Source organism: Cavia porcellus, unplaced genomic scaffold (assembly GCF_034190915.1).
Source record: "Cavia porcellus strain 051 isolate PalLab524CR breed Dunkin Hartley unplaced genomic scaffold, mCavPor4.1 scaffold_18, whole genome shotgun sequence".
Lineage (NCBI taxonomy): Eukaryota > Metazoa > Chordata > Mammalia > Rodentia > Caviidae > Cavia > Cavia porcellus.
In genome coordinates, this window is record NW_026947501.1 from 64,750,149 (window position 1) to 64,777,493 (window position 27,345).

Here is a 27,345-nt window from a genome sequence, read left to right on the forward strand (position 1 = left end):
ATATCCCTAAGATGTGCCAACAGCTCATAAGTATGTTTGCGTGTCAAGTCGTGCTTTGCCCTGGGCTCTGTCTGAGTTTCCTCTGTCTTTACTTTTATGTTTGAAACATCCTCAAGGAAGGAGAGATGCAAAACACTGAACAAGGGATGCAACTAAATACAAACATACTTGTTAGGAAGGACAGTCATCAGGGAATCTGGCTGAGAAGCACTTTTCAGCTAAAAACTGAGAGACTATATTTTTAATGAGTTTTTAGATTTAGTTTTGACTTTATGTAATCATAGTTTTTGTAATGAATTATGTGCTCATATAAATTCATATGTTGAATACCTAACTCCTAGTACCTCACAATGTGACTGTGTTTGGATAAAGTCATTAATTTAAAATGAGACCAGTAGGGTTGGCCCTAATCTAATATGACTAGTGTGTTTTTGAAGAAGAGAAGATTAGAACACAGAGGCATATAGGGGGACGACTTTGTGTGGGTGCCGGGAGAAGATAGCGATAAGCCAAAGACAGAGCTCTCAGGAGACATCAATCCTGTGACACCCTGATCTTGTACCCAGTAACTGCAAGAAAAATAAATCTCTATTTTTAATCTACCCAGTGTGTGATATTTTTTGCCATGAGAGCTCTAGCAAACTAATACACATTAGGAGGCCTATTTCATTCGCAGTCCAAATATATGAAATAGGAAGCCTAAAAGAATTGATGTTCACAGTCCTGTGTCTTATGGTTTCCTTAGCTGTGCTAGTAGAGTGGCTGTGGAGTTTTGTAAGTGCTATTCTCTAAAATCAGGGTAAAGATGTTTAACGTTGTTAGGGTTTAGATAAGAATAGCCCTCAAAGTTTTTGTGCACTCATAGATGGAGTTCTGCAGGGAGGTGATTGAATCATAGGAGAAATACAGATACCTTGCTGATAGATTGGGCCTGGTTGGAAGAAGTCGGTATAGCTCCCTCTCTGGCTTCTCCATTTACTCTTTGCTTCCTGGTTGCCATGACATGAGGAACTTTCTTTTGTTATGCCTGTTTGCTACTCACTTTTTACCCAGGAGCCACCTGATCATGAATCAAAAACAAAAACAAAAACAAATAAACACATAAACAAGATATCTTTTCTTCTCTAGGTTGTTGTACCAGTGTTATGCCTCTATAACAGGAAAGCAACTTAGATATATTTTGGTACCAGAAAAATGGGGCCATTGCTATGATTATACATGACATATGACTTAGAAATCTTTGAAATAGTTTGCAGGAGGAGTTCAGAAATGTTTAGACATGGAGACCAGAGAAGCCTTAGAATGCTGTAAATCAAGCTTGCTGGGAGATTCTGGCCAGAGATGGGGAACATGCAGCTCATAAAAATTAGGCTCCAGAAGTCTTAGTTGGAAACAAGGATTTTATTGGCAGTCAGATTCATGTCCATGTGTGTTATGCTCAAAGAAAACTTCTCTACATTTTGCTTATGTCCTGAGTCTTTGCCTGGAACTGAGATTAAGGGTAGTAGACTATTAATATGATAGTTGTAATTTGATTCATCCTAATTTCAGGTTGTAGAGTGGGTATTTGGGGGAGACTTTAAACAAATTTATATTAAGAATTCAAATAAAAAGGTATACCTGAGTGATTTTAGAAGTTTTAAATTTCACCAGCAAAAAAATTCCTGTAAAATTATATCAAAGTAGAGATTTGTTCTCCAAACTTTAACATCAAAAAGAAATCAAATATTTTCATCAGAAAAACAGAAAAGATGACTTGAGTGCATTTGAGGAATCAGCAAGACCTCACCCTTTGTAGGTTAACATTTGCAAAAGTCAAAGAGTTTGTATTGAGAAAAGAGCCCCAGAGCAACCTTCTCAAAATGACCCCCTTAGGGAATCTCTTCTCTGGGATTCAACTCACAGTGATCAATGATCAGGCATGCAGAGGCTTCTTTAGCTCTGATATGAGGGGATCTGGCTACTGCTCAATCTGGCTCAGAGCTTGGCATTATCCACATGATGCTAGTTTTACAAGGATGCAAAATGCAAGTATTGTGTGATCAGGAGTGGTTTCATACAGATTTTAGAAGACCTAAGAGAAGAGGCAGTGTGATTCTGAGAAGACTGTGCCCAAAGATATGAGAATGAAGCAAAATTGAACTGGAAATACCAGGAAGTTGAATTCAGGAAAATGGGACTTTCACTGAATAAATTAAGAAGTAATCAAAGCCACCTCAAGAGAGAAGAGCTGAATGCTACAACCAGCAATGCCATAGGGACAAGGCCACCCAAGCCTTTTGGAATTTGCATTTTTGCCCTGCATAGGAGACAAGAAATACCTGGGATATAGGATTAAATTTTGTTGAGTTTATATCTTGCTTTGGCCACATTACTTTCTATTCTCCTATTCTTTCTTTTTGTAATAGGATTGTCTGTTCTGTACTGTTATGTGTCAACAGTTTTTATAAAGACTCACAACTCAGAGTTGCCTTGAGCCTCAAAGAAGACTTTGAAGTAGGATAAGAATTTGGCAACTCTTAGGGATGGACTAAATGTGTTTTGAATAAAGAGACACGCATTAGTATTTTAGGGGTCCAGAAATGGAATATTATGGTTTAGGTCAAGAATGGCCCCCAAGGCTTAATGCACTGATATAAGGGGTTTTACACAGGTGCTTTAGTCATGGACTCTTTCTTGATTACTTTTCTCTCACTGATACAAATACCCAACATACAAAATTAAGGAGGGAAAATTTATTTCATTCACAGTTTGTGGAAGTTTCAGTCTGTTATTAGCTGGCTCCAAGGCAGAGTGGCACATGGAAGTTGATAACAGTTCATAGTAGCAGAAAACAGCACAAGATAAAAAGAGCAAAAAGAGAGGAGCCCAGGGCCATATCCACTTGGGTGTGGCACTCACACACCCAAAATCCCAGCATTAAACCTTTAGGCATTCACAGGCTCCGGAAGCCTGCTGCCATGACTGCATGAGGATTTGGGGAGACATCAGACTCAAACCATAACAGGAGCAATATAGCTAACCTGCTATTAGAAGGAGGGACCTTCTCTGAGGAGGTGGGATATTGGTGACATGACTTAACATAGTACATCCTGTAGCTCCTCCTTTCACTATCTGCTTCCTGCCTGCTGTGATGTGCGGAGGTTTCCTTTGTTTTACTAATATGCCAAGGTATTTCCATCTTGGACCATGTTTTTAAACAAAATCAAACACAATTTCTCCTCCTTTAAATTGTAGGCATTAGGTATTGTGTCTCATGGACAAGAAAGTGATTAAAATACATGTTAAATAGACTTTACTACAAGACCATTTTAGCAAAGGATCAGCCATTCATTTCTTTTCATTCCCAGGCATGTTTAAAAGTCAAAAATTCTCAGGATTAACACTTACAGGCAATTTTCCTTGCCTTTTCCATGGTACATCCTTCTTCCTATCTCCTCTGGTTTTACAGGTTCATAAACTACATTTTCTTTGTACCATGGAGCCAACACCTTTAACAAATAGATGTCACTAGCACCCAAAATTAATGGTCTTTCTATATCATTATCTTTTGTAGTCTGACTTTATATCTTCCCCCATTAAATTTTAAAGTCCATTTACCAATACCTTGAATCTGGGCTGCCCTTATGTCTTGTTTTATCCAGCAGAATGCAACAGAACTGGTATTTTCTCACTTCCAAGCCTATGCCTCAACAGGTTTGCAGAGCTTCTCTTGTTCTCTTAGACTTACATTTCTGCAGTGGGAACAAGTGACTGTCTTCTGTTTCCTAGGACATCACATGGAGTAGCTCAGATGTTGCAAACTAAGCTTTTCTCCACCAACCTGCAGCTAACTAACCTCGCAACAAATGAGAGAGTTTAGCCACGGTCATCAGAACTACCAAAACAGACTCACAACTCAGGAATGAGTATAGCTGAGACTACAATAGCCAAAACAGTTTAGCCTTGATCACCAACCCACAGAATTATCAGTCAGAAAAACAGCTGTTGCTTTTAGGCACCAATTTTTGACACATTTTGTTACACAGTACAAACTGACTAATATATTGTTCTCTTTGCCCATTTGGCTAAAAAGTCAGCACTTTGTAAACAGGATGCATAACCTGTTCTCTTGTGTGATACACGCAGTACAGTGCATGAAGGAAACTTATCCAACTAATAGCAAAATGGTTCTTCTCAGATATTTACATATTCCTATATGATTTGTGGCAGATTTTCCCAAGTTCATTACAATAGCATTTGCCATCTTTTGTATTCTTTTTCAATGTCCCTTTACCATAATTCCATGAAAGGCAGAGTCTATGTTTCCAACACCTTGAATTAATTGGAGTTCTAAGACTTCTTTGATCAATGAAATTCTGCCAAAGTGACACCGCTAGGTATGAACACAACATTTGCCTAACCTGGTATCATTTGTTGATAGCCAGTTGCAATACAATGAGATATGACCATGCTTTGATAAGTATAAGATATATCCAGAATCCCTGGAAGATAAACAACACAGAGAAAGAATCCAAGGAGTGCCAGGGTTCCAGGTGTGGGAGTGAGGTGCTATTCTTGAAGTATATTCTCCAGTGTTAACTGTTGCAGCTGCTGTTAGCTGAGGCAGAGATGGCTTCTCCAATCCTACTCTGCTCAGCAACTTGACCCACAAAACTGTATACAAGATAAATTGTTGTTTTAAGTCACTAAATTGTGTGATTGTTGCACTAAATTTTGTGCAACAATACATTTTTTAAAATGTGTATAGCATGCTGAAGTAGAAAAGCTCACTCTAAAGCTCCTAAACATGGAGTTATATACTGTCGTGACTTCTGACAACAATGTGCTAATGAAAATTCATTTCAGTGCCCTCACCTGTAAGACAGAGATGTATGCAATTATTCTAAAACATTAGCTGAGAGTTTAGAGGTAACATGGTTAATATGCCTCAGTCTCTTTTTTCAGGGAGTCTACAATCAGTTTAAAGATACAAGGAAAGAGGCCAACAGAGCAGGGCTTTCTGTTCTACTGTTATATAACTACAGCAAAGCTTGGAATACACGAGAAAGGTAGGAAGAGTATTAGATCCACTCCTGGGTCTGGAAGGCAAATGATAGGTGAAGGAGAATTTGACTGGGACTAGCAATGCAGACAGAATTGACCCAGAGAAAATGATAATTAAGAGGAAAAAGTCACAGTTAGAAGACAGAATGTGGCCTTAATGCAGAAATGATTGGCCTGCTTGGGAGGCACTCTGAGTGTGTGGGTTATAGATATACACAAGAAGTCCATTATTACAGATTTGATCAGTCAACAGTACCCAAAATGAACTCAGAAACAAATTGTGTGGCCAATTTTAACCTTTTAAAAGAGCGCAACTTAATAAGTGTACTACAAGTAAAGGATTATTTTAAACATTGCTGGAAGACAAAAAAAAAAAAAAGATTCTATAAGAGAAGATGATTTTAAAATTCAACAAAGTATTGCCAGAAGCAGTGGAGACTATGTATGAAATACAAACTTTTTCTTGTTTTGTTTCAAATAGAAAAAGTGTAACTTAAAGAGAACACACACACATATGCACACATACACACACAGGATTCTATCTGATCTGGGACATCTAACTCTCTGACAGAGTTATCAATTCAAATGAACTTTCCTGAGTGTTCTTTCAAGCTTTGTGCAAATTGCATCAGCTACTGGACTATATCCACATAAAGGGCTGGAGACTAAAACACTAGATAATAACTGAATCTAAAGTCGGGAAGATACAGTAAGAAGTTCTAAACTTATTATTCAGGTGTGATGAATAAACCAAGAGGGAACACGTTGTTATACACAAGTCTAAGAGAAGAGTCTAAGGAGAACAGGTGCTCCACTCAAGGATAAGTCAGAGGAAATCCTTCTTCCCTCCACTGGGGGTTTGGGCTCAGGTAGGTGAATGAGATGCTTGGTATATCATTGAAACAAGGGCTTCTGGAGAAGAGCCCTTGGCACCTGCCCTGGTTCCAGCTACTACATCAGGAAAGCGAACAGTGCAAAGAAATGACCTTAACCAAAAATTAAATAACTAAAAATCAATATAAGCAGGAGGATGCCATATCAACACACTCTTCTACCCTTCATTCTGGGTTTTATTAATGTGGCATTGCACTGAGCCAGATTCCAGGACCTGAACAGGTTTCCTACTTAAGTCTGTCCTAACTAGGAGTGAACTAAAAGTGCTTCATATGTAATGAAGTGTCTTTGAAACCCTACATCTTCTCTGACATAAGCCATTACCTGAAATGTATAAAATATAGGACGTTTTTTGTACCACAAATATCTGGGATGTTCCCAGGATAATTCAATAGATAGACTACTCTTAAATATTAAATAAGGAAATTATTTAATGGGGAAAAGATCCAACTATAAAGAACAGTTAAATCTCTTTGTGAGGAGCATAGAATAAATGCTTTGCTGTAAGTCTATCATTTTATGAATGTGTGAGGAATGAACACAGCAGAAAATATTTCCAAATGAATGTGCATGGAAATGTACCAAGAGCTGAAACGAAATTACTCTGCACAAACAGGTGACAGTTACATCACCCTTGCTAATGTTTAGTTCACCTACTGAGGATTAAATTTGAATTTGCAATGGGTAAAGTCAGTTCTAGAAGTAACTGAATATTAACAGCCAGGATCCAAAGAGATTTAGAAAGTCTCAAATTGAAATTTGGAGAAACATGCCTGGAATAAGATTATCCTGTGAAAACTTGTGCCCTCAGTAAATGGAAAATACTGTTTTTTGAATAACAAATGAACCCAGAGACAAGCAGAAAAAAGCAGAGAAACAAGTAGGAGGTTTGACCTTGGTAAAGTACCTACTGTGTGCTGGGCCTTTAGCATAATCTCCCAATGATTCACTGAGTGAGGCAGTTTCCTACTTCACAGGAAGCAGAAGCCTAGGGAGCATAGCCTGCTGGTCTAAGGTCATACATCTCATAATTAGCAGAACCGTAATTTTTAACCCAAGTGACACAGAATAAGAGATGGGCAGAATTTATTATGCATAATTTTAAAAAAATCTTATTGAGAATATTTGACAAGGAGGTGTCAATGATATGCACATCCATAAATTAGAGAAGGCTTCAAACTTCATCCCTGGAAGACACAAGCCACTGTCATAATGACTCCTACTTCTTGAATTCCATCACAACTCACCAAGTAACATTCTGAGTGCCATGTGGCTTCTCTGTGGAAATGAAGAAGTGAAGTTAAATGCTGGAGACACACCTGAAGATGCCTCAGTGGCTCATGATCTTCAACCCCTACTTGGATGCATGGGGAACCTGTGACTTGCTTAGAATCACGGGAAAGCAAAAAACTGGATGTCATTCTTGTGTTTAATATTGTTGCATAGGCCTCTGCCTTAGCAGAATCAAGTTACCTTTGAAGAAACAAATAATTATGTTTTGTATTGCTCCTAGAAAAGGCCACATTTCTGGGAGCTGGAAGCAGACCCTGAGAGCTGGGGAAGCTTCCATCCAGCACTCAAAAAACAAATCTGAGGTCCTTAGTCAGATTTCCTCAAGAAAATGCATTTTTCCACTGCCAAAGTGAGCTTGGAATCAGGTGCTTCCCCATTCAAGCCTGCAGGTGGAAGAAGCCCGAACAGACACCTTGCTTTCAGGCTGATGAGACCCTGCATGGGGATGTGGATTAGGGAAGAATAAATCAGCTAGGCTCAGAAGCTTGCAGAATCTCTGAAATTACCAATATATGTTGTTTTAAATTGCTAGTTTTGGTAACTTATGATGCAACAAATATACTCAAATTCCAGTCCCCATGTTAGAGTAAAGAATAGGGATGATGTGCTTTCACTATACCCAGCAAAGCAACTAACAAGTGTAGAGTGTGTGTGTGTGTGTCTGTGTGTGTGTGTGTGTGTGTGTGTGCGTGTGTGTGCATGTGTGGTGACACACTTTGCACCAAGCATTGATTAAATGAAGACTTGCTACTTAGAGAAGCTGAGAGGATAAGAAATTGCATCAAGGAAAAAGAGTAAGACAAATATAGGGAAGCATTTGACATTCATGAATGCTTTCCTCCCTAATACCACAGGCAGCTCAGGGCAGTGGTTAACAGCCTGAATGTTGTTAAGTCTTGGGTTGAACTGGGTGAAATTACTTTTCTGTTGTATGACTTTCAGACAGTTACTTAAGCTTTATGCTTTAGTTTTCACATCTATTGAGTGAGAGTAACAGTAGTATCTATCTCTTAGAATTGATAAGAGCTAATATAAGTGTTTAGCACCTGACTTGGCCAAAGTGAACTTCAAATAAACATTGCTAGAGGGGACTCACAGTGAAAAAATGAAAGTGTAAGTTATGGATCCAGAAATTCCCACTTTTAACTTTTATATTAGCCCCTCTTCCATTACTGTAACAAAATTCTTGAGTTGCATATTTTGTATTTGGAAGATGTTAATTTAACTCATAGTTCTAGAAGCTAAAATGTCTAAGACTGGGCAACCCCTTTCATTCAGTCTCAGGTAAGAGTCTTACGGCTGATGGTATCACAACAGTTAAGCACCTACAATCCCATGGTAAAACAGAAAGCCAGGGAGCATGGAGGGCCCAGTCTTGTTCTTTTCATAGCACTCACTCTTATGAGAACTAACTTACCCCTTAATCCATTCTGAGACAGCAACTCAACAACCTATTGACTTTATATCAAGCCCCATATCTTAAAGCTTCCCCTGCTTCTCATATTACCACACCAAGTGGCCACTATCAGAACCCTTTGGGAAACACTCAGACCATAGCACTATGTGGCATAGTTCTTAAGTAAACCTAGGAAAAACTCAACAAGCTCCACTATCCTGAGTTTAAAAAAATAAGTCTTTAAATTGTGCATGCCTAGATGTGAAGACACACATCCATAGCCACTGAGCTGTTTTCTAACAATTTACTGTGCACCTGCTAAAGGCACTTAAAAACAAAAGCAATGTAAGAGTAAAATAACTGTCTTCTGGGAAAAACGGATGGTCATAAATCATGAATAAATCAGTCATCAGAAGAAAAGCAAGTGAGTGGTCAAGCATTTCAGCAAAACTAATCAAAAGCAATGCTTCTGGAAGCAGAAAGAAGAAACATCTGCAGGGAACCAAGCAAGCCTAGTAAGATGTCAAAATTAGAGTCCAAATTAGAGTCTCACTGATTTGAGAGTAGAGTCCATCTTCTGGCTGACAAGCTCAGCCTCATGTGTTGCTGTATAATCTGACCTTGTCCTGCTGAAATCAGAGTATTTTCTAAACAATCTGTTTCTTGGCAGGTAGGAGTAATTTCTAATTGGTAAGAAAAAGCAATCTTCCTAGTTATCAGTTAAGATATTTCCAATTTTTTTTTGACTAGGGATGTACTCTGGACACATCTTAGATATAATTTGAAAAAAAAAAAGGTGATTCTGATAAACCAAACATGCAATTTTAATGATATAATACCTCTTCCTAAGGGAAAGATTTTTAAAATTGCCTATAAAAGTAAAAATTCTTAAATCTGAAAGAAAATTCAGAAATTAATGAGTTCAACAGTGGTACACTGAAATTAAATGTTCAATATTTTTTTCTCTCAAAATCAAAAAGCTCCTGGGCTTCAAAACTGGGAGTGGAATCCAAGTCTCTGGCTTCTCAGTCCAGACATTGTTTGGGCTGAGTCCTAGATATACAAGAGATGACATTTCATGAAGAATAACAAAAGTGAAGCTCAAAGTGGTAGGTAACTTGGCCAAAGTCAATGGAATGCTTAGAGGAAAGATTTAGGACCCAGTATGAAGTCTATATAACTAGTTGTACTTTTCTTGATTTTTTTCCATTGTGGTACTTCCACAGTGAGACTAACAGTGTTGTCTTAGACCCAGACCATGACTTATGCCATAGTTTCATAAACTGCACCTAACACTGAAATTGTAGAAATGAATTGGTGGGCTCATTATATGAAATGTGTTATTTTTTTCAGTCTTATTGAAGCCAGTCTTGATATATGACCAAACTATTCCCTGAAAACAACAGAGTCACATTATGAATCCCACGCTATGTGTTATACACTGCAGAAAATACCTCGTTCACTAAAGTTCATCCCATTTCCAAGAAGAATTACAGTTGAGACTGACCCCATGATGTACAGCTCAAATTCACTGCCCTAAATGAAACTCATCATATCCTCTACTGAGTTTGCATCATCTTTGGAGCTAAAGTCATTTTTTGCTTTTCTTGAGATTTCTTACTCTCCAAATGTGGGACTCCTTTAACAGGCCTTTACACTTTAGATCTAAAGTGGTCCCTAAAGCCTCATGAGTTTGGAAGGTGATTGGGTGACTTGAACTTGGGGATGGGGTCTGGTCAGAAGAACCATGTCTTGGAGGCGAGTCCTGGAAGGGTATATCACCTTTCCCTGCTCCTCCTTTTACTCTCTGCTTTGCAAAAGAAGTGACATAAGATTTTCTTCCATCAAGGCTCTCTGCCATGCCATCCTGCTTAGAAGCCAGCCTAGCATGGACTGAAATGTGATCCACAACACATCTCTCCTCCTTTAAATTGGAGAAGCAGGTATTTTGTCATGGTGATGAAGAAAGCAACTAAGACAAGTCATCCTTGCTCTGGAAGTCCCTATTTGGCTAGTGTAGACTGCTTATCAGTCAACTGTCCTTGTCTGATCTTATAGTTTTCACTTGCCTTTAATAGCTTTATCCTCAAATAAATGCTGTGCTTTATGCTCCATTCCCAATGCCTTCCTCTCAGAGACTGCATCCTGCAGCAGCAAGCATCAGGAGAGGTCTGAGAAGAAATGTTGATGAGCTGAGATTTCATCCTGAACCACTCACTGCCTAGCTGGTAAATGGTCCCTATCCCAGGAGATACAAGGGCACAAGGTGGTAAACTGACCACTCAAACTTTCACAATAAGCTGGTAACATGGTTATATTGGTCAAAGCAAGAGTTCAAATACATAACATGTAGTTAGGAAAAAGTAAATTTGAAGATACCAGATTACATGGCTGTTACTAGGTTGTATTGATGCCCTATAAATAAATAATGAAAATTCAGATGCAAGTCTGGTCATTTACTGAGATGCCCTCATCTCATGCAATTTGTATATGGAGATGTTGAAAATTAAGTTCGGGATTTAGAGGTTGCAGTGATTTGTTGTGAAAGAATACTGATGCTCTACTCAGGAAGATCTGTCATACAAAGTCAGGACCTTTTTATGAATTAGCTTTCTCATCGCTGCAACACAACTTTTGACACCCACAATTTAAAGTGAAAGTTTAATCTTAAGGAATCCATCTAAGATCAGCTGGCTCCAAAACAAAAACACTATTGTGGAAGAATATGAAGAAACAAAGATGTTAGTACATAGTGTCCAGGAACCAGAACAAGAGAACAGTATAAAAGGGGAAGGAATGAGGGACCAGAAAATAGATCCCAAGATGGCACTTCCATGGCCCACCCAGAAGTGCACCCCACCAATCATTTGAAGGGTCCCAAAGGCAATTAACATGGCAACCTACCTCAACCATCACCCAGCCAATCTACCTTACTTGGGAAAACCAGAACAAGGCATATGAGAAAGAGACATCTGGGTAGATGTCATCAAATACTTTGATTCTCCTGGCCTCTCTGACACTCAGAATCTACACAAGTGATCACTGCTCACCTTTACAATGCTGAAACTCTGCTCCTCCTGTAAGAAACACAAATGTCCCTCCCCACCATCAAGACGTTCCCCTTTCAGTAGTTGTTACATCCTATGGGCATCAGAATTCTAAGCAGGATCAGATAAGAAAGCAAACCTGACAGCCAGAAGGGAACGTGGCAATTACTAAAAGGGGAACTTCTTGTTTCTGGGGAGAGACTTTTGTGTATCTTACTACAGGAGCAGAGTCCTGGCACTACAGGGGAAGCCATTTGTCAGGATTCAACCTGAAACAACAATATCCCCAAGTAGCTGCAGGAATCAGCCAACAAAACTGATCAGAGGCTGGAAAATGTATGTGAGACTGTGATCAAGGATGCTTAACCAAGAGTCACTATAAACTAAGACTAGATAAAGGTTAGTTACAGCTATGACAGCTTCTAGAATCCTGGAAGAAGCCATAGATCACACTAAATGAGTCTGAAATGCCTACATCTTCAGAGAAAGGGACACAAATTTCACACAGACATGGACATGTTGAGTTAGAGGAACAGAATGCCTCCTGGAGGGTTGTATTCCATAAGATGGCCTAGAAGGACACCATTCACTGAACACTGTGGTGCACTTAACTCCATCTTGGCACCTGCTGGAGAATACAATCATGATTCTTAAATACTTATGAAAAAATCTGAGCCTTCCTTTTCAATTGTGTTTACAAATGTATCACCAAATATAGATTCTACCTCTGCACTACATGAGCCAATTATATTTTTAATGCCCCTTCACCCTTTAGTCTAACTTATGTTCTGTCACGTGTTTTAAGCTCTTGTGAAAGTTGAAAATAACTTGTGTCACTTAGAGCAAGTCAAAATACAAGGCTTTGGAAAAGTCACACTTATAAATATATGTACATCTGAGTTACAGGAGGTATACACTTGTGTGTGTGTGTGTATTTCTCTATAAATAGAATATCTAATGAATTATTTACATCATGAAATTATCTAAATAAAATGAGTGTTAGGTTTATCCCAAATACACAAATGTCTTCAAAAAAAGCCAGGGATTTAGCTCAGTGTCTCAAGCATCTGCCTGGTAAGTGTGAGATCATGAGTTCAGTCCCCAGTGCCAAAAAAAGAGTGATTTTGGTTAGGCCTTGTGTTGGTGATTAAATAAATAATAGTAAGATAGGGTCCATGATTGAAATAGTTCATCATCCAGGAATTAGAGGAATCCTACTAGATCATTCCAGTTTTCTAAACAACTTAGTTTTGGTGAGAAAGAATTGTGCTGTGAGACTATGTCAATGCTTTCATCCACATCTTCATAAGAGATTCATCCTTCAATTATACTGTCCAAATGAAATAATTAGCCAATCTGGGGCAAAATCTGAAACTTTGATGTTGGGCCTGACTTAGTTACTCATGTTTTATTGTCCCCATTAGTCAAATATTTTATCTATCACTAACTCATACTTCTTTTGCCATAAGGAGCTCCTTAAGACAAGGCCAACTTCTCTGTATTATCCACTTCTTTTTTATTTTTATTTTAGTATAAAAAGATTAAGACAAAAGAGAACAGAACAAAGCAGGTCAGAATATAACAATGGAAGTAACACAGTACTTCACCACAAGACAACCAGATATTAACAGTAGCTACCACAATGTCTCTTTCTTTGAAATAGCTGAGCATACCTTCACATACAATAGTATCAAACATAACAAAATACTATAAAACCATTCAAGAGGATGAAAGTATTACAGGGTATTTAGAACCAGCTAACAGAAAACAAACAATGGTTTCTACATTATCTCTTTGCCTATAAAAAATTTTGTTTATACTATCACGCATAATAAAATCCAATAAGATACAACATGATAAAACCAATGGAAACAGAAGAACAAAAGCATGGTAGGACTTCAAAGCAAGGTGATATTAAATCAACAATTGCTGCCACAGTCTTGTTTTCTTCCAAATAGCTGTTCATACCATCACAGATAATAAAACCAAACAAAACACAATAAAACCATTCCAACTGATGAATGAAAACATTATAAGGCTTCAAAGCAATGTAATGCAGAATCATGATTACCATAAAATCTTATGTATTCTTACCATTAGTTACACTAGGGAGACTATACCTTATTCATACATGTGCATTTGATTCGTTTTGCTTATGAGTATAGTCTCAAGTTGCATCCATTTATTTATAAATATCTCAATGTGATCATTCTTTATAGCTGAGTAGTACTCCATTGTATAAAAATACCACAACTTTTTATCCATTCCTCAGTTGATGGACACTTAGGTTGTTTCCAAGATCTGGCTATTACAAATTGTGCTGCTATAAACATGGGTGCACATGTATCACTGTGGTATGATGTTTTCAGTTCTTCTGGGAATATGCCTAGAAGTGGAATAGCTGAGTCACATGGGACTTCCAATCCCAGATTTTTGAGCAATCTCCAGACTGATCTCCACAGTGGTTTCACCAGTCTACACTCCCACCAACAGTGCAGGAGAGTTCCTTTTCCCCACAGCCTCTCTAGCATTTGTTGTTGGTAGTTTTCTTGGTCCTGGCCATTCTTTCTGGAGTGAGATGGAATTTCAGTATTGTCTTAATTTACATTTCTCTAATGACTAAGGATGATGAATATTTTTTATGTATTTATTTGCCATTTGTATTCTTCATCTGAGAAGTGTGTATTCATCTCGGATACCCATTTTTGGATTGGGTCTTTGAATTTCAGGGGTCTGAGTTTTTAAAATTGTTTATGTTTTAGACAAAAGTCCTTTGTCTGAGGGACAGTTCACTAAGATTTTTTTTCCCAGTTTGTGGGTTTCCTTTACACTATGCTGGAGATTTCTTTCGACATGCATAAACTCTTCAATAAGATGTGATCCCAGTTATTGATTCTGGGAAGTATTTCCTGTGTGGTTTGATTCCTGTTCATGAATTCTCTACATACCCCAATGTCTCCAAGATTTTTACCGAATTTGTCTCCCAACAGATTTAGTGTTTATGTATTAATATTTAGATCTTTGATCCATTTAGTACATGGTGATAGGCATGGTTTAGTTTTGGTTTTCGGCATATGGAGAGCCAATTTTTCCAACACCATTTATTAAAGAGACTGTCGTTCTTCCAGTAAATATGTTTGGCCCCTTTATCAAAGATAAGGTGGTTGAGTATGTTTGTAGTTTTGGTTGTATCTTCTAATCTATTCCATTGATCTTCAGAGCTATTTTTATTCCAGTACCACGTTGATTTTATTAATTAGCTTTGTAGTATAACTTCAAGTCAGGGATTGTGATGCCTCCTGCCTTTGCCAGTTAGAATTGCCTTTGCTATTCTAGGTATTATCCACTTCTAATCAGGTGTCACTATTCCTCAAAATAACTAAGATCAATGGTTCATTAAAGCAAGGTAGTGGGGAGAGGGTCTAGGTTGAGTCCCTGATTCTCTAATTAACTTACTAACCAGCGTTATAGAAACCAGAAGGACTAAAGAGTATGTTTAATCACAAAATACCTACATGGGTTTTGCCTGAGCCTGAGCCCCTCAGATTTCACACTCATCTGTGAGGGTGAGCTGCACTTGCTCTGTTACTCCCAATGCTCACACACCTGTGAAATCCGGGAGGTGAGGGAATTTGTTATTAGACTTGTTCTATGAAATGCAAAGTGAAGCCCCCTTAGCAACAACTGGTCTTTGGGGATGGAGTCAAATAAATATTTTCCTAGGGTTTTTTTCACCCTCTCTGAACTTTGTAAATGAAGCTCCATTGCCTGGAGCAGGCATATAACACTTGTACATTCTTTGCTCACTGCAACTTTTCAAAACAAAATGTAGAGGAGAGGAAAAGAAGAAAGGGAGCAAAGGAGGTAAAAGGAAAAGAGGAAGATGTATAATAGTATTACTCTAGCTCTGCCCCAAGAGTATATTCACATATTGCAGCCTCTGTAGTCACAATAAAAAGGATAGCTGTGGCTTTGAAAAGAGTGATGCAAAGTGGGTAGCTGGGGTTTACTACATTTATGTCTGAAGGGGACTTTCTACTCATTAGGTATGTAGGTTTGATAATTCCCATTAGGACTGCACTACATTTTCAAAAAGGATTCTTTGAAAAACAATATTCAAAATTATGCAGTGAGAAATTTTGCAATTCTCAGAGAGTAAATAAGCAATCTATTAGCTTCCCATTCCAGTGGAATTTCCAGGGCAGTTTCACAAACACGTAAGCACTTCTTAAACTTCTAGAGAAACTTTACACCATGTAGGGAGAAAGAATCATACAGAAGGCAGTGTCATCATTGTTTTTTTAAAAGGAGACTTCAATATTTTAACATAAAAATATTTCTCCTTCCCAGTGCTTTGGCTGAAATAGAATTGAAGAAAGCATTTGGCACAACAAACATTGCACAAGGGGGATGTTATCAGATAGTAATTTATTCTGTTTCCTTATAAGCCAAATGAAAAGTAGATTATAACTAGAGCAGCTTAGTTACAGACTGGCTCTCAGTGCAGGATTTATGAATATCATTTTTTATCACTCTAACAGGAGAGAAAAGTAAATTATTCTCTAATAGCCACATGGTCTGAAAGCAGGCGCTGTCAGCAGAATCTATTTGCTGCTAGGTTCCAGATATCTCAAGAATTGCTTCAAGTTTATATTTTTTTCACTCCTCTTCTCCCTAGTAACACTTAGAAAAGATGTTAAAAGATAAAAGAAAATATCTCTGACCTTCTCAGATGTTAGAAATAAGAAAAGATGAAACAGATGAAGCAGCCCAGTTTCTTATACGTAGAAGATAAAAAGATGACTCAAGAAATAACATGGACATTCTCATAATTGGAACAGCTTACCAGGTAAGTCACCATGACAGGTCTACTTAGATGCTGGAAACAGAGGAGGACTATTCCAATGACAGTGAGCAAAGGTTCTTTATTCTGAGTTTGCTAGAGCAATGGAGTTGGACACTGTTGCTTGCATTTGGCAGAGATTCAAAGCAAGGCAGAGGACTGGGAAATCTTCATAGTGGAGAAAAAGGACCAAATACTCTGGTTGACAGCCTTTAGTCTGGTTAGTTCAAAGCAGTACATCCTATGTGATTGACCAGGAGCTTCATTTGTGACTCTTCATTTGGTCCAAAGTTGGAAGTTTTCAGTTATTAAGACTTGGTAAGATTTTTAGTGAAGTGATCATTTAGCTTCTTGGATTCTTAAGAGTAATAGTGGTGTGACTTCCTGCAATTTGACTACGTAGACCTACAGAAGACTGGCCCCAGAACAGATGTTGTAGAAAAGAAGTAGGTTTTGTGGGAATATGGCTGGATGCTGGGGTCAGTGTTCTGTTTCATATGATCCGGTAACTGACTACCCATTTATATACTTATTCCTTCATTTTATTCTTACCTCTACTCTCATTGAAAGATTATTTCCCCATTGCATAAAAAAAGTAAACTGAACCTCAAAAGATCCCAGGATTTTATTATAGTGACTAAGTTGAAAGTTTCTGAGTCATAAATTTAACCCATTTTGTCATCTTATGCCTTGTGTGGAATTAGAGCCCTTTGAATCGGTCCACTGTGTTAAATGCTAGACTGTCAAGAAACAAGTGTTCTAACCAAGACCAAGAAGGAGGTATTCTGACAAAGCAGGAACTTCTATGGACCTCTCTTTAACTTATTTTTAAAAAGCTTTTAGGCTCAATAGGGGTCTAAATGAAGTGGAACTGTTCTCTCCATTAACGTGTACCTGTCAGTCCATCCCTGCTTCCTGCCATGCATCAGTGTAATACAACAAACTGAGGACACTACATGCGAAGCAAAGTCAAGATGAATTCTTTAACAGTTGTAGCCTGTGATTATTTCACACTCCAGTTCAAGGAAGACATATTTAAATATATTCTGATGAGCAGATGAAGGCATTGCATGAGATAAGCCAGACCTCACAGTTAAGTAACATCAATTAACCCCAGATGAGCGTGTTCAAGCCTCAGAAAATCTCAGGCCCCATTTAAATGAAGAAAATGCACATGCATGTTCTCTGCCCTCAAAATACTGACCACCGCTGCAGAAGCCCCTTCCTTTGTCTGGAGGAGGAGGGATCCGGGGTTCCTGAGGCACCTCGGCCTGTGCCCAGCCGCGCCTAGCCATCGGTGTGCAGAGGAGGAGCTGCGCGGATCCGGAGCGCCTGCAGAAGCCCCTTCCTTTGTCTGGAGGAGGAGGGATCCCGGGTTCCTGAGGCACCTCGGCCTGTGCCCAGCCGCGCCTAGCCATCGGTGTGCAGAGGAGGAGCTGCGCGGATCCGGAGCGCCTGCAGAAGCCCCTTCCTTTGTCTGGAGGAGGAGGGATCCCAGGTTCCTGAGGCACCTCGGCCTGTGCCCAGCCGCGCACAGCCATCGGCGTGCAGAGGAGGAGTTGGGCGGACCCAGAGTGCCTGCAGAAGCCCCTTCCTTTGTCTGGAGGAGTGAATATTTCTGCAAGCAGGGAGGGCTCCCAGGTTCCTGAGGCACCTCGGCCTGTGCCCAGCCGCGCCTAGCCATCTGCGTGCAGAGGAGGAGCTGGGTGGATCCGGAGTGCCCGCAGGAGGCCCTTCCTTTGTCTGGAGGACTGTGGATATCTCTGCAAGCAGGGAGGGATCACAGGCTCCTGAGGCACTGCGGCCTATGGTGAGTACCCTAACCCGGCTGCGATCCAAGAGCTGTGGATCTACCAAGGGGCAGGTGGGCGCACAGTGTCCCTGAGGCCCAGCTTGTCTGGAACCGCGGAGTTCTGAACAAGCAGAGGAGGGCCATTGGTTTTGCAGGCCCAATGGCCTGGGGTAGAGTGGTGCCAGAGTCTCAGTAGCTGCAAACATAGAAGGGGATTTTCAACAGATCCTGAGGAGGCTTTCAAATAACACTTGAAACATAGAAATATAGGAAAATGACAAAACGAAAGACCAAATTACAACCTCAAACCTCCAGCCCATCTCAGGAAACCCTAGTAGGAATGTATTTAGAAAAAAATATACCCCATCCTCCTCATATATCAGACACAATAGCTACTGAAGTTGACAAGCAACTCCAGGAAGCTTTAAAGAAATTCAAACTCAAAATAATATCCCAGATAAAAGAAGAAATGATAAAAGAAATGAAAGAGATTCTAAATATATCTAAAGAAAACACAGATAAAAAATTGGAGGAACTAAACAAAAAGATAGAATCCCTAGATGAGCAATATAAGAAACAAACAGAATACATAATGCAGATGCACAGAGATATACAGGAAATAAAAAACTCCACTGAAAGTTGTAAAAACCGCCTTAATGAAAGTGAAGATAGAATTTCAGACCTTGAAGACAGGATTGCAGCTAGTGAACAGGAAAGATCTTTTAAAAATAACAAGGAATCAGGAAACAACAATTCAACAACTGCAAGATGATGCAAAGAAGAATAACATAAGAATGATAGGGATTAATGAAAAAGAAGGAGACAACATAAAGGATATCAAGAGGATATTTAGAGAAGCAATAGCTGAAAACTTCTCAAGCATGAGATCAGAAACTGACATCAGGATCAGTGAAGCATATAGAACTCCAAATAGTCATAACCAAAATAAAACTACACCTAGACATATAATAATCACCATCCCAGAAATCCAACACAAGAATAGATTATTAAAAGCTGTCAGAGAGAAAAGACAGATCACTTATAAAGGAAAACCTATCAGAATCACAGCAGACTTCTCATCACAAACAATAAAGTCAAGAAGAGCATGGAGTGAAGTATTCCAGATCCTAAAGCAAAATGATTTCCAACCTAGACTGATATATCCTGCAAAACTATCATTTAAAATAGATGGTGAAATACGATACTTCCATGACAAAGAACAGCTGAAGAACTTCATGAACACCAAACCAACCCTGCAAAAAATATTGAAAGACAGTTTAGATACACAAAGGAAAAAACCACTAAGTAAAGCAAATAATTAAACAGAACAGAAAGATAAAGATGCAACAGCAGAGAGATAAGATTCCTACAATTAACCAACATTTAACAGTAATAACCATTAATGTAAATGGTCTCAATGCACCAATCAAAAGAAACAGACTAGCAGAATGGATCAAGAAACAAAATCCAACCATATGCTGTTTACAGGAAACCCATCTAACGCAGAAGGATACTCACAGACTGAAAGTCAAAGGATGGAAAACAATTCTTCATGCAGCAGGAATCCAAAAAAAGGCAGGAGTAGCCATTCTGTTTGCAGACAACGTGAACTTTAAACCAACAATGACCATAAAGGATAAAGAAGGTCACTACATACTCGTAAGGGGAAAGCTCCAAGAGGAAGAGATAACTATCTTAATTATATACGCACCAAACTCCAGAGCGCCCAGTTATATAAAACAATTATTAACAGAAATGAAAACTGAAATTATCAGTAACACAATTGTAACAGGAGACCTTAATACGCCATTGACACCAAGGGACAGATCGACCAGACAGAAAATGAGTAAAGAAATAACAGAACTGAATCATACCTGTGAACAAATGGGTTTGATAGACATATACAGAATGTTCCACCCAACAACATCAGAATACACATTCTTCTCAGCCGTACATGGGTCATTCTCTAAAATAGACCATATATTAGCTCATAGAACATATTTAAACAAGTGCAAAAGAGCTGAAATCATCCCTTGCATGTTATCGGATCACAGCGCTCTGAAATTAGAAATTAACGATAAAAGATACTGCAAAAATCCCACAAACACATGGAAACTGAATAACACACTCTTGAGTAATCAGTGGGTCACAGAAGAAATTAAAGAAGAAATCAAACAATACCTAAAAGAAAATGAAAATGCAGATACAACTTACCGGAATCTGTGGGATGCAATGAAAGCCGTCCTGAGAGGAAAATTTATTGCACTGAGTTCCCACATCAGGAAAACAGAACGAATACAAATAAATAACTTGATGCTACACCTCAAACAGCTAGAAAAAGAAGAGCAAGTCAAGCCCAAAGCCAAAAGAAGAGAGGAAATTATAAAAATCAGAGCAGAAATCAATGCAATAGAGACTAAGAAAACAATCCAAAGGATCAACAAATCAAAGAGTTGGTTCTTTGAAAGAATAAATAAAATCGATAAGCCCCTAGCCAACCTTATTTTAAAAAGGGAAGAAAAAGCTCAAATTCATGCAATAAGAAATGAAAAAGGAGAAGTCACTACAGACCCAATAGAAATACAGAAGATCATCAGCACCTATTTCGAAAACCTCTACTCTCAAAAGTTTGATAACACAGAAGAAATAGACAGATTCTTAGAAGCATATGAAGTGCCAAAGCTAGATCAAGAGGATGTAAAATTGTTGAATAACCCAATCTCAGTTACTGAAATTGAAAATGTAATTAAGTCCTTACCCACAAAGAAGAGCCCAGGCCCAGATGGATTCACTGCAGAATTCTACAAGAGATACAAAGAAGACCTAATGCCGACACTCCTCAAACTATTCAATGAAATTGAAAGGGAAGCAATCCTTCCTAAGTCATTCCTGGAAGCAAATATCACTCTAGTACCAAAACCTGAGAAAGACCCAACTAAAAAAGAGAACTATAGACCGATCTCCCTAATGAACACAGATGCAAAAATCCTCAATAAAATATTGGCAAATAGGATCCAGCAAATCATCAAGAAGATTATACACCATGACCAAGTGGGATTCATCCCAGGAATGCAAGGATGGTTCAACATACGCAAATCAATAAATGTAATCCACCATATCAATAAAGCCAAAAATAAGAATCACATGATCATTTCTATAGATGCAGAAAAAGCCTTCGATAAGGTCCAACATTTATTCATGATAAAAACTCTACAGAAAATTGGAATAGATGGTCTTTACCTCAATATAATAAAGGCCATTTATGACAAACCAACAGCCAGCATCATACTAAATGGCCAAAAATTGAAAGCCTTTACTTTAAAATCAGGCACAAGACAAGGATGTCCTTTATCACCACTCCTATTTAATATAGTACTGGAAGTACTAGCCAGAGCAATTAGGCAAGAAAGAGAAATAAAAGGGGTAAAGATAGGAAAAGAAGAAGTTAAGTTGTCATTGTTTGCAGATGACATGATACTCTACATAGAAGACCCCCTAAGCTCCATTGAAAGACTCTTAGATACAATAAATAAATTCAGTAATGTGGCTGGATACAAAATCAATACTCAGAAATCAATAGCATTCCTATACACAAACAACAAAACTACAGAGAGGGAAATAAGGGAAACTGGACTATTCACATTAGCAAGCAAAAAAATGAAACATTTAGGAATTACTCTTACGAAAGAAGTGAAAGACTTATACAGTGAAAACTATAATACACTGAAAAAGGAAATTGAAGATGATCTCAGAAAATGGAAAGACATCCCTTGCTCATGGACAGGAAGAACAAACATTGTGAAGATGGCCATTCTCCCAAAACTCTTATACAGATTCAATGCAATCCCAATAGAAATACCATCAACATACCTTATAGATCTAGAGAAATCACTCCTAAATTTCATCTGGAACCAGAAGAGACCTAGAATCGCAAAAGCAATTCTAAGCAGCAAAGACAAAGCAGGAGGCATCACAATCCCTGACTTGAAATTATACTACAAAGCAACAGTAGTAAAATCAACATGGTATTGGAATCAAAACAGAGCTGAGGATCAATGGAATAGATTAGAAGATACAACCACAACTACAAACACACTCAACCACCTTATCTTTGATAAAGGAGCCAAGCAGGTTCACTGGAAGAACGACAGTCTCTTTAATAAATGGTGCTGGAAAAACTGGCTCTCCATTTGCCGAAAACTAAAGCTAGACCCATGTCTATCACCATGTACTAAATTAAAATCTAAATGGGTCAAAGATCTGAATATTAAAACAGAAACGCTAAATCTATTGGAAGACAAATTGGGTAGAAACCTTGGAGACATAGGAGTAGGTAGAGAATTCATGAATAGGACTCAAACTGCACGGGAAATACTTCCCAGAATCAATAACTGGGACCACTTCTTATTAAAAAGTTTTGCATGTCAAAAGAAATCTCCAGCATAGTGAAAAGAAAACCCACAAACTGGGAAAAGATTTTAGTGAACTCTCTCTCTCAGACAAGAGACTCTTGTCTAAAACATATAAAGAATTAAAAAAACTCAGACCTCCAAAATTCAAAGATCCAATCCAAAAATGGGCATCTGAGACGAATACGCAATTCTCAGATGAAGAAATGCAAATGGCAAATAAATACATGAAAAAATGCTCATCATCATTGGTCATTAGAGAAATGCAAATTAAAACCACACTGAGATACCATCTCACTCCTGAAAGAATGGCCAGGATCAAGAAAACCAACAACAAATGCTGGAGAGGCTGTGGGAAAAAAGGAACTCTCCTGCACTGTTGGTGGGAGTGTAGACTGGTACAGCTTTTGTGGAGGTCTGTCTGGAGGTTTCTCAAAAAGTTGGGATTGGAAATCCCATTTATTCCAGCTATTCCACTTCTAGGCATATTCCCAGAAGAACTGAAAGCATCATACCACAGGGATATATGTGCACCTATGTTTATAGCAGCACAATTTGTAATCGCCAGATCTTGGAAACAACCCAAGTGTCCATCAACTGAGGAATGGATAAAAAAGTTGTGGTATTTCTATACAATGGAGTATTATTCAGCTATAAAGAAGGATCGCATTGAGATATTTATCAATAAATGGGCGCAGCTTGAGACCATACTCATAAGTGAAATAAATCAATCTCGCATGTATGAATACCGAATAGTTTCCCTAATGTAAGTAATGATTCAAATATATAAAAATATGTGATAATCATGATTCCCCATTATGTGGCCTTGAAGCCTTATAAAATTTTCACTTATTAATTAGAAAGGCTTCATTCTGGGCTTTTTGATACGGAAATATTTGAAGCTATAGTATATGAAGTTTTATCCAAATATTTTAAGGAAAAAGACAGACACTATGGTAACTACTATTCTTTAAAAAAAAGTATTTAGCTATTTCTTATGTTTATTTTAATTAAGGGAAAAATTTTAAAAATTAGGATATATAATAGTAACTCTTTTCGATCTCCTATTAACTTGTTTTGAAGTCCTGTAATACTCCCAAGATCTTGTTTTGACTGATTAGACTCTGTTCCATTCTGTGCGATAGTAGCAAGTCTGAGGGTATAGGCAACTAATTTGAAGGCAATAAGATTCACAAAGGTGCCCATTCTGGTTTGACTATTGTCTCCTTTGGAAGTCCTGTAATGTTCACAATGCCTAAGTTTTATTGGTCTTGTTCTCCACTGTTTTGTCCAACTTCATAATATCTAATGAGATAGACAATTCCTTTTAAGGAAACAAGAGACAATGTTGATAACCATTGTTAATAACCTTGTACTCTGTTCTACATCATGTGCTATGTCTATCCTTGGTTTTGACTTACAGCTTTGTTTTGCCATATTTGACTTTATTCTCTCCCCCCCCCCAAAAGTAATAAGAACTAAGGAGTAATAAAATCCAAAATGTGTAAATTTTGTTGTAAAGAAGAGAGGGAGGAAAAAAAAAAGAGCTCTAACGGATATAACAGCAAGTGTGTTTAGGTGTGTTAAATAGCTGACTATATTAATGTTTTTGGGTCATTGAACACAGCTGTTTGCAGTCTCTCTGTTTGAATGTCTACTTTGTATTCTTTGATACTGTGATTTGAGTAACTATTTCCAAGATGATAATATGTAATCTATTAACAGGTGATTTCTTACTGTTATGTTTTTTTTTTTTTGTAGTTCTGTATTATATGTAACCTTACACTGCTTTGTTTTGTTTTGTGTCTTTCTCTTTTTCCTCTTAAATAAAAAAAAAAATACTGACCACCTTCTCCCAAGGGTAATCTGTTTCTTGCAAACATAAGGTTCTCTTTTTTTGATATCCATTTGATGCATAGGCTGATATTTCTAAACAATCTTGTATTATTTGAAACAGTGGATAATAGACAGAGTTTGAAGTAGAACAACAGAGCCCTCAACCCATCTTTTCCCCCACTTTCCATCTCTCTGACCCAAGAGATAAGAGCTGAAGCCCACAGTAGCAAATAAAACACAACTTTTCCTCAGAACCAAGTTTTGTATTGAATTCTCACAACTTCCTTTCTTACGAAGTGGAGATTCAGAATGAAGATTGGCCAAGGTTACTAGAAAGGATTTAGACTGACTGGATTTAACAATGCAGACGTGTTTCTTCACAGTTCTGGAAGCTAGAAGTCCAACACCATAGTGCCAGCAGGATTTACTGCTTCTGTGACCTCTTTCCTCGGCTTTTTGATATCTGTCTTCCTACATCTCCACGTGGTCCTACCTCTGTCTGTCAGTGTTCTAGTATTCTCCTCTTCTAAGAACACTAGTTAGAAGAACTAGAACCCTCCCTAACAATGGAACTTTAGCTTTTTAAATCTCTACAAGGTCCTGTTTGTAAATTTAGTCATGTTCTGAGATAGTGGGATGGAATAGACAGTGTCAGGACCCTGAACAAAGGAATTTGGGAGAACACCACTTAGTTTATTTAAATTTGGATACCAAATTGGAGTCCCAGGAAACTCCATCCGTGCATCTACCTTGCCAACTCCAAGTTCTCTTATTCAAGCCTTATCATGTGGACAAGGAGTTAGAACACAAATAGCTGGATTTTTATTTCAGCCTACCAGAACAAGTCTTGGCACAACTGCAGGTTGTAAGGTTTGATTTGGATGTGACTCTTCCAGTATCCAGCCTGTCTACCATCAAAGGCATTGTTCTCAGCTCAGCACCAGCACATGCCGTTGGCAAACCCAAGTTTTTTTGAAAGAGATAAGAAGGAAATGGATTCTGGAAAATATCTAGATACCTAAAGACACGTAAGCATTCACACTGGACACCTCAAGAACTTTGCCCACTGAGGGATGATTCATCCAGAGACCTCTGACCACTGACATTACCAAGATATTCTCACCTAATCTACCTTGCCTTATTTCAAACCCTATAAAAAGCCCACTTCTCTTTGTTTCATATAAATGTCCTTTTTGCCCTCTGTGTACCCGCACAATAACTTTCATATCATGTTGTCCTTACAGAAGTCTGGAGCTCTCAGCTGGTCTCTGCCTCATGCTGTTCCTTACAGAGACCTGAAGTGGAGATCTTGCCTAATGCAAATAAGCCCAGAAAGTCAAAATGGGAAGGAAGAAACTACCTCCCAGGAAAGATAATTCTAACAAATCCCCAGATGTGAACAATCTGTTAAGCAATTCCACCATCTAAAGAAAAAGTTGGAGGCTAAAGATGAGCAGGGAAAAGGGAAATAAGCTGAAGTAGAATTTCTCTCTTCTAGGATCAGTGACTAAATTAACATGCGAAGCCCGGCAGGAGCCATCTTTCTCCTAGAGACAGTCCTCCTCAGCCCTGCTGCTGCCGTCACTGCCCGCCTGCTCCAAGAGCACTCCTGTTCTCCTTCTGCCTCCACCTCGGCTGCCCAGCCCTGAGCTGCCAGAGCCCAGATGCTCGTGCACACTGCCCAGCAGGCCACTCTCTCTGTGCTTCATGATTTAGGAGCAAAACATTCTTATCAGCTCCTCAAGATCCAAGCTCTGCCAGGAATTTGCTCTACATGAAATGTATAGATCAAAACCCCAAGGAGTTTGACATTTATATTTTTAATAGATTTTCTTTTCCTTCTTAAAACACCCACAGGCTGAGACTGAAGTGGAAATGTGTTTGCTTTTAATTGCAGAGTATGCTCCGTGGGCTCTGAGGTAGTGAATCCTCCCTCTCCTCAGAAGCAGGGCGTTTGTATCCAACGGAGCTGAAAATGCAAAGAGGAACAAAAAAGTCTGAAATGCCACATGATAAGAAATATTATTTCTAAACTCTCAGGAACTGTTATTGGGAGGGAACTGAATTTATAGAGGAAGAGAATTTAGAAGACAAGGCAGCTATAAACCCCTTAATAATTGTTTCTTGCAACCTTAACCTCTGGCTGGAGGCTGGGTGTATTTCTGTCCATCTAAGAGGACATACTGCCAATCACCTTACTGAAACAAACATCTGCTTATTGTCCTTCTGGATCAGTGGGGCACACAAATATGAGTGAGTAGTGGCTCTTGCTTCAAATTTCTTAGAAGCCTGTGTATCCAAAGAAGCTCCCCAGAGGGCATAGACAAACCAGAGAAATAAAATGTGAAACCTTTTCCCACCTGAGTCCAGGTGGCCTCAGGCCCAATATTTTCCCAGAGGTTTTCAGCTAAATCATTTTCAAGCAACCTGTTCTCATATCCGAACCAAATATACTCCTCTGTGTTAGGAATTGAGATTAGTTACAAATATCAAGAATCTTGCTTTCTCAAATAAGAGGATTATAAGCATTCTTTAGAGGTCTCAGAGTTCAGTTATTAACTTTTCTGCATAATAATAAGTATCACTTCTTCACCAGCAATATTTTCATTATGATGAGCAAGGATAAGTTGCTTGCTTGAATATCTACTCTGGAGACGTTGCGTATTTGTAGTTTAAATTACCTGCACCTAACCTAACAGATTTCAAGAAGCTCTTTTGAAAACATCCCCTATCAATGAGTCAAATGCATGTAAGAATCCCTTTAGCCTTGTCTCCCCATCCCAACCTTT